The sequence below is a fragment of the Culex pipiens genome, chromosome 3 (assembly GCF_016801865.2).
Source record: "Culex pipiens pallens isolate TS chromosome 3, TS_CPP_V2, whole genome shotgun sequence".
NCBI lineage: Eukaryota > Metazoa > Arthropoda > Insecta > Diptera > Culicidae > Culex > Culex pipiens.
Genome location: NC_068939.1, coordinates 28568637 through 28579007, shown reverse-complemented (window position 1 = coordinate 28579007; position 10371 = coordinate 28568637).

Below are 10371 nucleotides of genomic sequence, written 5' to 3'. Positions count from 1 at the left end.
TTTGTTTTTGTTTTTGTTTTTGTTTTTGTTTTTGTTTTTGTTTTTGTTTTTGTTTTTGTTTTTGTTTTTGTTTTTGTTTTTGTTTTTGTTTTTGTTTTTGTTTTTGTTTTTGTTTTTGTTTTTGTTTTTGTTTTTGTTTTTGTTTTTGTTTTTAGTAGATTCTGAAAAATGGCATTCTTGGGAAAGGAATTCTGGGAAATGATGGGAGAATATTATAGTGAGAAGTCGTTTGAAAGCCACCTACAATATTATCATCCAAACGATGACAAACGCGTGTATTTATACTCTAAAGAAAAGGAAAATTATGTCTACAACTAAACTAATGAAAACAACTTTGAATTCATCAGACCCAAACATCACTTTCCATCGAAAATGCTATGCACAAAATTTGTAAAAACAACAAAATTTGCAATCGAATTTCTCCAAAGCTTCTAACAAGTTACCACCTGGATTCACGTCATTAGTCACACAAAAGTCAAATATGAGAGCTCACCAAATTTAGGTGCAATCAGGCGAAACATCGTAATTGAAGTAGGTACCACCGCGCAAGTCGTGCCATCGTCGCTGACTTTACGATAAATATTTCCTCGATGGTTCGCGGATCATCGAACCATGTCGCAATCGGCGAATGCTAACGAGCGCGAAACCTAAACCTTTTTCTTCTACCGTGGGAGATGGATTGTGCGATATACAGTGAGGTACATCGTTCTTGAGTAGGGGAACAAATGTTGTATCTAAAACTAACTTTCTTTGGAAGCTGCCTTCAATGGTTCAGAAACGTTTCTTCATACCCTAAATCATATTTAGATTGCCAAAGACTGTGAAGATCCCGGCGGAACCGGAGCCCAACCGAATCGAGACGATTTTATGAGCTAAATATTGATATTCGTGCACAATTTTATTTAATCCCCGTTGGCTGCTGGCATTCCTGGCCGTGCCACCGGAATTTCCACCCACACAGATTCATTTCCCCCCTGCATATCGTCTTAAATTTATTGGGGAAAAGGGATTCCCACCTGGTCGGCCGATATCAAATATGAATATTCGAATCGATTCCGCATGCAAAAAAAAGCTCGTAGATGGTCCCAAACTGAGTTTTCCGCATTTTTTCAATATCTTCGATCTAAGAAGAATCCGATTTTCGTGCTACCAAGATTGACTAAACTCGTGAGAATTTGTTCTTTACCTTATCCTTTCCACCAGCAGCAGCAAACGACCCCTTTGATCCGTCACCTGCGAAGCAATTTTCACATGAGCGAAAAGCGTGGAAAATTGCTGGTGCTGCCCTACCGTTACCGCTTCAAGGGGGAAAATAAGTCAAAGAATGTTAAAGCCTATTGACATCGGTCTCGTTATATTGGGTTTTTTCGCTTAGAGACAATGTCAAGCTAAGAATGAAAAAGTTTTTCGGAAAATTTATTAGATTGCAATATTTTACAAATGTTTGTTCAATAGTTGTGATTTTTTAAGTTCATTCGAATTATTCTAAGAATATGAATGTCTGTTTTCAGTTGTTGTTCAGTTTTTTTTTTTGTCCTGCTTTGATGATTAAGAACCAGTGTTGAAAATCCGACGACTATGATTAAATTAGCGATTAATCGCTGCTTGTAACACCTGACGAATAAGACTGCTGAGAATAGTCTTGATTCTCAAATTGCCACGACTAGCTGTCATTCGTCAAGTGTACAATCGTTGATTGTAACAACCCATGACTGCTGGCGGTAAAGGGGCAAGATTGTATTTTGATCGCAGCAAGTTGGCGACTAAACCCAATCATTGATTTTTTAATCTTCCCTGTCACGCTCAACGATCAAGTGACAGTCAGGAAAACCGAGACCAAAGCATACTCAGAGGGCCTTTCTTCAGGCAATCATATTCGCTAGAAAAGATTTTCTTTCAACCTTGTTAAGAACATAAATCTTATTTCAGATCTCAAATATGTAGTTTTTTTTTTGAAGAATTTATCATTTTTCAAAATTCCTGAAAAGATTCCAAATCCAAATTTGTCAACTTTTAAAATACAACTAGGTATACACCATTACCACTAACTTTAACAAATCACACAACAAACTTATCCAATCATTGCGTGTATCCGCTGTGCACTGAATCCCGGTCACGAGATGGTACCAGCGAACTTGAATCCAGCAGTTCTTTAAGATCCTTTGGTGTATTCTTCCCGGATGCCCTCGAAGCATCGAAAGGTGGATTAGATGGAGCTGAAAGACACGCGAGGGTCTTGTTGGAACTTGTTGTTTTGTTCGTCCTGTTCCACCCAAGATTTTGGGGTGATTTTCCAGTTGTGTCACAAATCATTTGTCTACCAATATTTAACAAAACCACGACAGGAAATTCTCAAATCACTCGAAGAAACTGCCTTCCAGTTCTATCTATATTTACAATCTCGACACTCGATGCGGTATTTTGAGACGATAATGGGATAAAAGATGATGTCCCAGGTTCGTCGTCGTCGGTTCGGCTGAGGTGCCACGGGGCAAATGGTGCCTTGGTTTTCGCCTCTCGATACTCCAGAAGAACTCAGATCTGCCACGCGAGATATTGTGGCCCCGAAAAATTGCATGAAAAATTCACGGTAATTGGGCCAACTGTTGGCAAATGTATACGAGAGGTTCATGTTACAACAAAAACTGCTAGCGGGACTGAGAGGAGGTTTGTTGCTGGTTTGAAGATAACGAATTGCTGTTCGTGTTAACGGATTTTGGAAACAAATAGGAGGTTTCTGAGCAAAGGTGCAGAATCTCACCAAGATTTATCGTCAATGTTTTTTTCCCTGAAAAAATCTAGAAAACTTTAAATTTGTTGACTTCAACTCACCCTTCCCTCATCCTCAGCTTCAAGCAAACGATTCAATTTCGCAAAATTACATCGCTCACCATCAAACCATCACATTTCATCAAATTTCCAAACATCACTTTACTGGGAAAGCCAAAACAAAAACGACCTCCCCCTCCTCCCATTGAGGGGCGGCGGCGAGCGTGTTCCGTTCCGAGTGACATTCAATCTGTTTTGATATCTTTCAATTTTATACGGTATAGTGGATGGCGAGGGTACTCTGGCTTCATTTTCCTCCGTAATGGATGTCACTTGACGGTCCGTGACGATGGAAATACAAGCGAATTCGAAAAAAAAATTGTGTAATTCAACAGAAAAGGATTGACTTATGGTGCATTTTTTTGAAAATTGTCAAATGGAGATAAAATATTGTTTTGCTAATAAAATCTAATTTTGCTGTACTTTGGTATTATAAAATAGCTAAATCTTGAATTAATTTCCAAAAACTTCTGTTTTTGCAACATTTTTATTTTTAAAGCTGATCACAAAGATTGGACTTAGGACTACGGTCAATATGGAGACTTTTAAGTAAAATTGTCTGGAAAATCGACTCCCGCGATCGGTTTTTGAAGTGATTTTTGTTTTTTTTTAGAAAAGACAGACCATCCTGCATTTTCGTGAGGATTTTTGCAACGTCTTAGGCTATTTCCATAAAAATTTTGATTGAAACAAAAATCGTGACATCACCTTCAAATTTGACTTCTCAACTTAAAAATCATTATTTTTGTATTTTTGATTAAATATGCTTTTTAAATATTTTAAAATTTAAAATTGTAAGATAACAGACAGTTTTTGTCTTTTAATTGAACAAAGATTACAATGAATTTGGTCATCAAATTGTACTAATTTTTATAAACTATACAGTACCATCCCGATTTTGGCAACAATTTTTTCAACTATTCCAGATTTTGGCAACACCCAAATTAATATAATATTTTTGGTCTTGTCATATTTTAAAAATATAAATAAGTTAGTTAGTACTCTACTAACAATTATTTTTTGAGACAAATTTCATCAACTATCCATAAACATGAGCTAACAATGTTTATGGATAGTTTTCATAAAAATATTAGTAGTTTTTCTTTAAAATACACTTTAAAAAAAAAATATTTCATTTTTTTTGTATGTTTCTATATATTGTGCCAATATCGTAAAAAAAACTAGAACAAATATTTGTTTTCAAATTTTAGTAATAAAGAATCCCGAGCAGACGGAAATAACTTGGGAATATTTTTTTTTATATTTGAATATACTAGGCCAATAACATTTTATGTTAATTATAACAAGATTTGTTATTCGTCGTTATGATGTTTTTGTTATTGGATTGTTATTGTAATAATAGACTAATAACATTTTTAGTTATTCTTCGAACAAATCTTTGTTTTTATTTTTTGTTATTTCAACAACTAATCCGATCATCCCAATAACAATTGGCGGTATTCTTCCATAACAAATTTTTTTATTCCCCAGTTGTTTTGGCTTTCAAACAATATCAGACCAATAACAAATTTCGTTATGATAACATAAACTGTTATTCAACTCTTATGCAAACATTGATTCTTCAAGACAAATCCAGAACACTTTCTGCTATTTTAACATTATTTGTTATGGAAATGGCATGAATCTTGTTATTCCCGTCTGTTCGGGATCTTATATCCAAATATGAAGTGACACATTTTCTATCTTTATATGATTCTTTTGATTATTAAACACAAAAAAGAAGTCAGTTAAATGGTTATTTTCCTATAATTTGATCAGAATATTTATTTTTGTTTTGTATCGTTTTGTATCGATTTTGTACTTTTTTGTGTACAGTTGGTGCGCAATGACTGATATTCGATCTGAAAATTCGCCAAAAATCTATTTTTAACGGTGCACATCAATCAGAACTTTTGCTCCCAGATTTTTGTTACAGACATTTTAGTATCTTCAAAACTACGGGTACTATCGAAATAGTTTTTTTTTTTCATTCCCTAAAGTACTGTCCACAAAGTAATTTACAACAAAGTTTTACTAATTTTCCGTACGATTGTCAATTTTGGAATAAGAAGACAACAACTTCCTTCGTTGCTGTGCTCCCTTAAGCATTGGAAATAAAAACTCTTGAAATTTTTGAAAATTTCGTGGTTGAAAATTTGATTTATCATTTTTTCAGTGGTCAACTTTGACTGTGTTTTTGTAAATTTTAAGCAAAAATAATCTTTTTGTTATGTCCCAGACGCATTTTTTTTTTAATTTTTGAAAAAGGTAGTAGGAAAGGCAAAATTCTATTAGAAAAATACATAAACTAAAAAAATAAATGTAAATTTAAAAAAATGTAACAAGAAAAACATAAAACAAGAGCAGTAAAGTTTATCGTAGTACAAAACTAGCTCCAAATGACCTCCTGAAATTTTCAAGATAATTTGGCTCGAAAGGATTAAAAAAACTAAAAACCAAAATTTAACAACCTCAGTGCGCAAAGAGTCCAAATGCAGTTATCAATCCGGGAAAATCATCCAACGAAACGGACGGAAATCTAGTCTAGAAAGGCGCAATAGCCGGAAGAGGGTGGAGTGGGATAAAAGCATGTTTTATAAATTTAATATAATAAACCCAAAGTAATAAAAATAAAACACAGTTCCAAACAACGACTGCCGGTCGAAGGACGAACATAAAAATTCCAGACACATTCATGCGGGGGAGGGTTTTGCGACTTCTGTCCAGACAAAGAATTTCTAAGGAGACCAGATTGGAATCGGGAAGGGTCTAGGGAAATTCGGATCCGGAATGAAACTGAGACGGAGCAAAACTCGAAAACAAATGGGCGAATTTTATGGGTCATCATTTTCAGGCGGGTGATTTTGCGAAAATGGTTAACGTTTATGATTGAAAACATATTTCGAAGCAAATTTCTTAAACCACGATGTTGTTAAAATTTTATTTAAAATTTTTCTTTTTCCATTAATGTGAATTTCTCCTGAGATCAGCTCTGTCCCAAGAATACAGCAAAGCTGGACCAACTTTCAACAAATAGTAACAAATAATCGCACAAAGTTATACAAAAAATCTCCGGTAATCAAAACTTTGTCGTTGCACTTTTCACCCCGCACCGAACAAATTCTGCTCGAATAATTTTGAATAATCGACACCACATTCATCCACAACAGCTCAGTTTCTGCCGCCGAGACCAACTTTCTGCATATTTCACCAATATCCAGGGAGGGGCACTGGGACCTGGCAACCCTTTTGCATCAGCTGGCTGCATCCGAAAAAGCTCGGTCGGTGGTGAGCTTTCCCATCAGAACTTTTCCCCTCTGTTCCTGGCGGAGGAGCTCTAAGTATTCCCACAAAACTGCAATTTTTCTTTCTCTGCGTGCGGTATTGTTTCACTCCACAGAATTATTCTCCATTTTCCGGCCACTTTCCCATTTTAATGGACTTGGAACTAGAAGGAATGGGGAAGTTTGTCCGTTTTCGATCAATCGATTTAAAAAATCTTTTTTTACTAAATTAACAAAAGTTTGCACAAATCAAAATAACGAAAACTGTTCAGAAAACTGAACAATTTTATCAAATTGCATGTTCTCCCCCCAAAAAAATAACGCCCCAGCTTCCCGCCAAATTGCACAAGCGAGAGCGTACTCCAGCCATAAAAATAAATTAAACTTTTCATTTTAACGATCATCCAATGATACTCGGAAGCCTTTCGTACACTTCAACACTACATGCCAACCCTCGAATAGCTGCGGTGGGAATTAGGAACCATCTTGTGTGTACAATTTTCGAGCGAGAACATGTGCACCAGAAGAGTGGAAGTGCAACAGATTCGAAAAATGAATGTACTTTTTCAAACCACGATACAAGGCCACTAACAAACTGGTGAATTTTTATCTGGCAATTTGATGCGTTTTAAAGTTTTCGTGGGATTTTAGAAGAAAAAAATGAAGTTGACTGAGATCTCTTCTTAAGTTTTATTTTTTAGGTTTTTAAATTGTTTCAAAGAGAAATAATTTAAAACATATTTTTTCAAGTAATTCAAAGACATAATTTAAAAAAATGACCTCAAAAAATCGTTTAATAAGGGAACACACAAAGGTAAAAATTAATATCATTGCTTTCCATTCCGACTGCTAAATGTAATGTAGGTACACCACATACAAGAGTTGGGGCTTTTCCGACAACTTTCCTCAGCGCCAGCCCACTCATATTTTATGAATGAGGACCATAATGAAAAGGCAGACATTTTCGCTTCATCCCAACCAGCTGAGCCGAGCAACGTACATGAAACTTTTGCACAAACTTTGCTAAGCCTATTAAATGCAAATTAACAACCCCTTTTGCGGGCGAAAAGTAAAAACTGCTCACACAGGTAGTGATGACACCAAAAAAATATCTCCCAAATCCGCCTGTGGCCAGTAAAATCGGCTTAACGGCAGCCAACCTTAAAATAATTCACGTCCTCTGTTGACGAAATGAAAAAAAAACAATGGTGTTTGTTTTCAAAGTGTAAATGTCACAAAATTGATCGACTTTTTTTTTATTTAAAGCATGAAACAAGTTATTGCAAAATTCATTTTTGTTGCAAATAATGAAATTAAAAAGTATCTCACATTCGACACAAAACTGCCACTTGTCCCTATGTGAAATGTTGTTTTTATTTTGTGACCAACTCCTTGTAGGGATTATGGGTTGCAGGATTGAATATGTAATAAATTATTAAATGAGTATTTATTATAACATTGATATAATTCATAAATAATAGTTAAGAGCGCAACAAAAAGTGCGCACCTTCATGAATATTGCCTTGTTAGCTGATTGCGGATGGAGTGCGAGAGCGCGCTAGCGAGCTGCGAGAGAGAACAACAAGCGAGAAAACAACGAGATGCGCGCGGCTGGCGAAAGAGAGAATGAAGATTGTCAAATCAGTTTTGTGGTTAATTTCTGTGGAATAAGACGTGTTGTTTGTTAATTGCAAAATATCTGTGTTTTTATTATAAAAGAAAGTCCCCGATCACGACAATGGCACAGTCCGGTAAGTCGAACCTTTTGATTCATGAAAGATCATTTGTTTTGCTTGAATTGTTGTGTTGTGAAATCCAACAGTTTTGTTTACCTGCCAGGATGCAGGTCCAAAGTTTCGCTTTGTTGTTTTGCCTGTGTTTTGAAACAGGTAGATGTTTGCTTGAACTTGTTATTTGAAATTGATAAAAGGCATAAAACTATCTGCGATAATTGACGGTCTTGAATTTAATGAATGATTTGCTTGTTGTTGTGATATTGGGAACGAATGTTTTGTTTTGAAGTAGTAAGTTTGGCTTTTCGTTGTGATAATTGAAAACCAATGTTTTATTCTAAGTTAATGGTGGAATTTGAAGGCAAATAATTTGCTCGAAATTTGATTGTTTTTGTACAATCACATTTTTGCTTTAGATTTGATTGTTGTTGTTTTGATTGACGACCAATGTTTTGTTTTAATTTGATGCAATGTTTAATTGTTGTTGTGGAAATTGCACTCCAATGTTTTGTTACGAATTAGACTTCAATTTGCTTTTTCTTATTTTTGAGATTGATGAAAATCAATATTTTGTTTATAATTTGACAAAAGATTTGACAAGATTGTGGAAATTGAAAATCAATATTTCTTTTTGAATTTGATGAAGAATTAGTTTACGATTGAAGGTAGATAATTTGTTTTTAATTTAGTTGTTGTTTTGGTAATTGAAATCAAATTTGTTGTTTGAATTTTCTAGTTGTTATTATAATTGACGACCAATGTTTTGTTTTGCATTTGATGCAAAATTTGATTGTTATGGATTGTTGTTATTATTGATGATCATTATTTTTTATTTTGGATTGGATGCTGGTTATTTTGGTAATTGAAGACCAATGTTTATTTTTGAATAAGATAAATATTTGCTTCTTGTTAGTTTTGTTTTAAATTTAATGAAAGATATGCTTGTTGTGGCAATTACTTGATGCAAAGTCCAATAAAATCACAAATTACAAAATTTACAGGTTTAATTTTGATTGAAAGAGTTGATTGTTGATGAGGGAATTAAAGACCAATGTTTTGTTATGATAAGATGACAAATTTGCTTATTTTTGCGATAAATGAAAACCAATATTTTGTTTCGATTAAGATACGAGGTTTGATTGATATTGTGGTAATCGAAAACCAGTTATTATTTTGAATATGATGATAGATTTGCTTTTTGTTGTGGCAATCGAAGGCCAAGATTTGTTTTCAGAATTTGAGTTTTGTTATTATAGAAAGGTATTTTTTCGGTTTTAAATTTCATGCAATATTTGATTGTGGTTTTATGATGGGCAATTTTGAGTTTTAAATTTGACGCAATATTTGATTGTTCATATGGTAATTGATGATGATGACCAATGTTTTGTTTTGAAGTTGATGCTAAATTTGATTATTAATTTTATGGTTAATGAAAAAATGTATAGTTCTCATTTGAATGAAGATTTGATTGTTGTTATTATTGACGATACATTTTTAATGTGAATTTGATGCAATATTAGATTGTTGCTTGATGCTGTGGAAATTGAAAACTATCGTTTTAGAATTCTAATGAAAATTGTATAGATTTATGCAGAAATTGACAATCAATGTTTTGCTTTGAAATTTGATTTGAGCAACGTTTTTTTGCCGTTATAATTGATTAGTCATAGTTAATTTTGAAGTCTCTTCTGTGTTGGAGACTAACAAACCTCTGTGATGGTAGTCAGAAAAAAAGTCTCCTCTGTGTTGGAGCCTGACAGACCTCTGCGATGGTAGTCAGAAAAAAAAGTCTCCTCTGTGTTGGAGCCTGACAGACCTCTGCGATGGTAGTCAGAAAAAAAAGTCTCCTCTGTGTTGGAGCCTGACAGACCTCTGCGATGGTAGTCAGAAAAAAGTCTCCTCTGTGTTGGAGCCTGACAGACCTCTGCGATGGTAGTCAGAAAAAAAAGTCTCCTCTGTGTTGGAGCCTGACAGACCTCTGCGATGGTAGTCAGAAAAAAAAGTCTCCTCTGTGTTGGAGCCTGACAGACCTCTGCGATGGTAGTCAGAAAAAAGTCTCCTCTGTGTTGGAGCCTGACAGACCTCTGCGATGGTAGTCAGAAAAAAAAGTCTCCTCTGTGTTGGAGCCTGACAGACCTCTGCGATGGTAGTCAGAAAAAAAGTCTCCTCTGTGTTGGAGCCTGACAGACCTCTGCGATGGTAGTCAGAAAAAGTCTTCTCTGTGTTGGAGTCTGACAGACAGACCTCTGTGATGGTAGTCAGATTAAAAAAATGAATAATCTGTGCTGGAGTTCTTTGCGAAAGCAGTCAGATAACAATCTCCTCGATAAAGGAACCCGACAGACTTTTGTGATGATTTTTTTTTTCAAATAACTTCGCAGAAGGAGCCTTATGGATTTTAGAAATATATTGTTCAGCAAATCTTTTCATTCAATTAAGAACCGTCTTTAACATCACAAAAGAAATTGACCTAAGAAAATGAATAAATAAATTTAAATGTGAAAGTGAGCACTTTTTGGTATCCA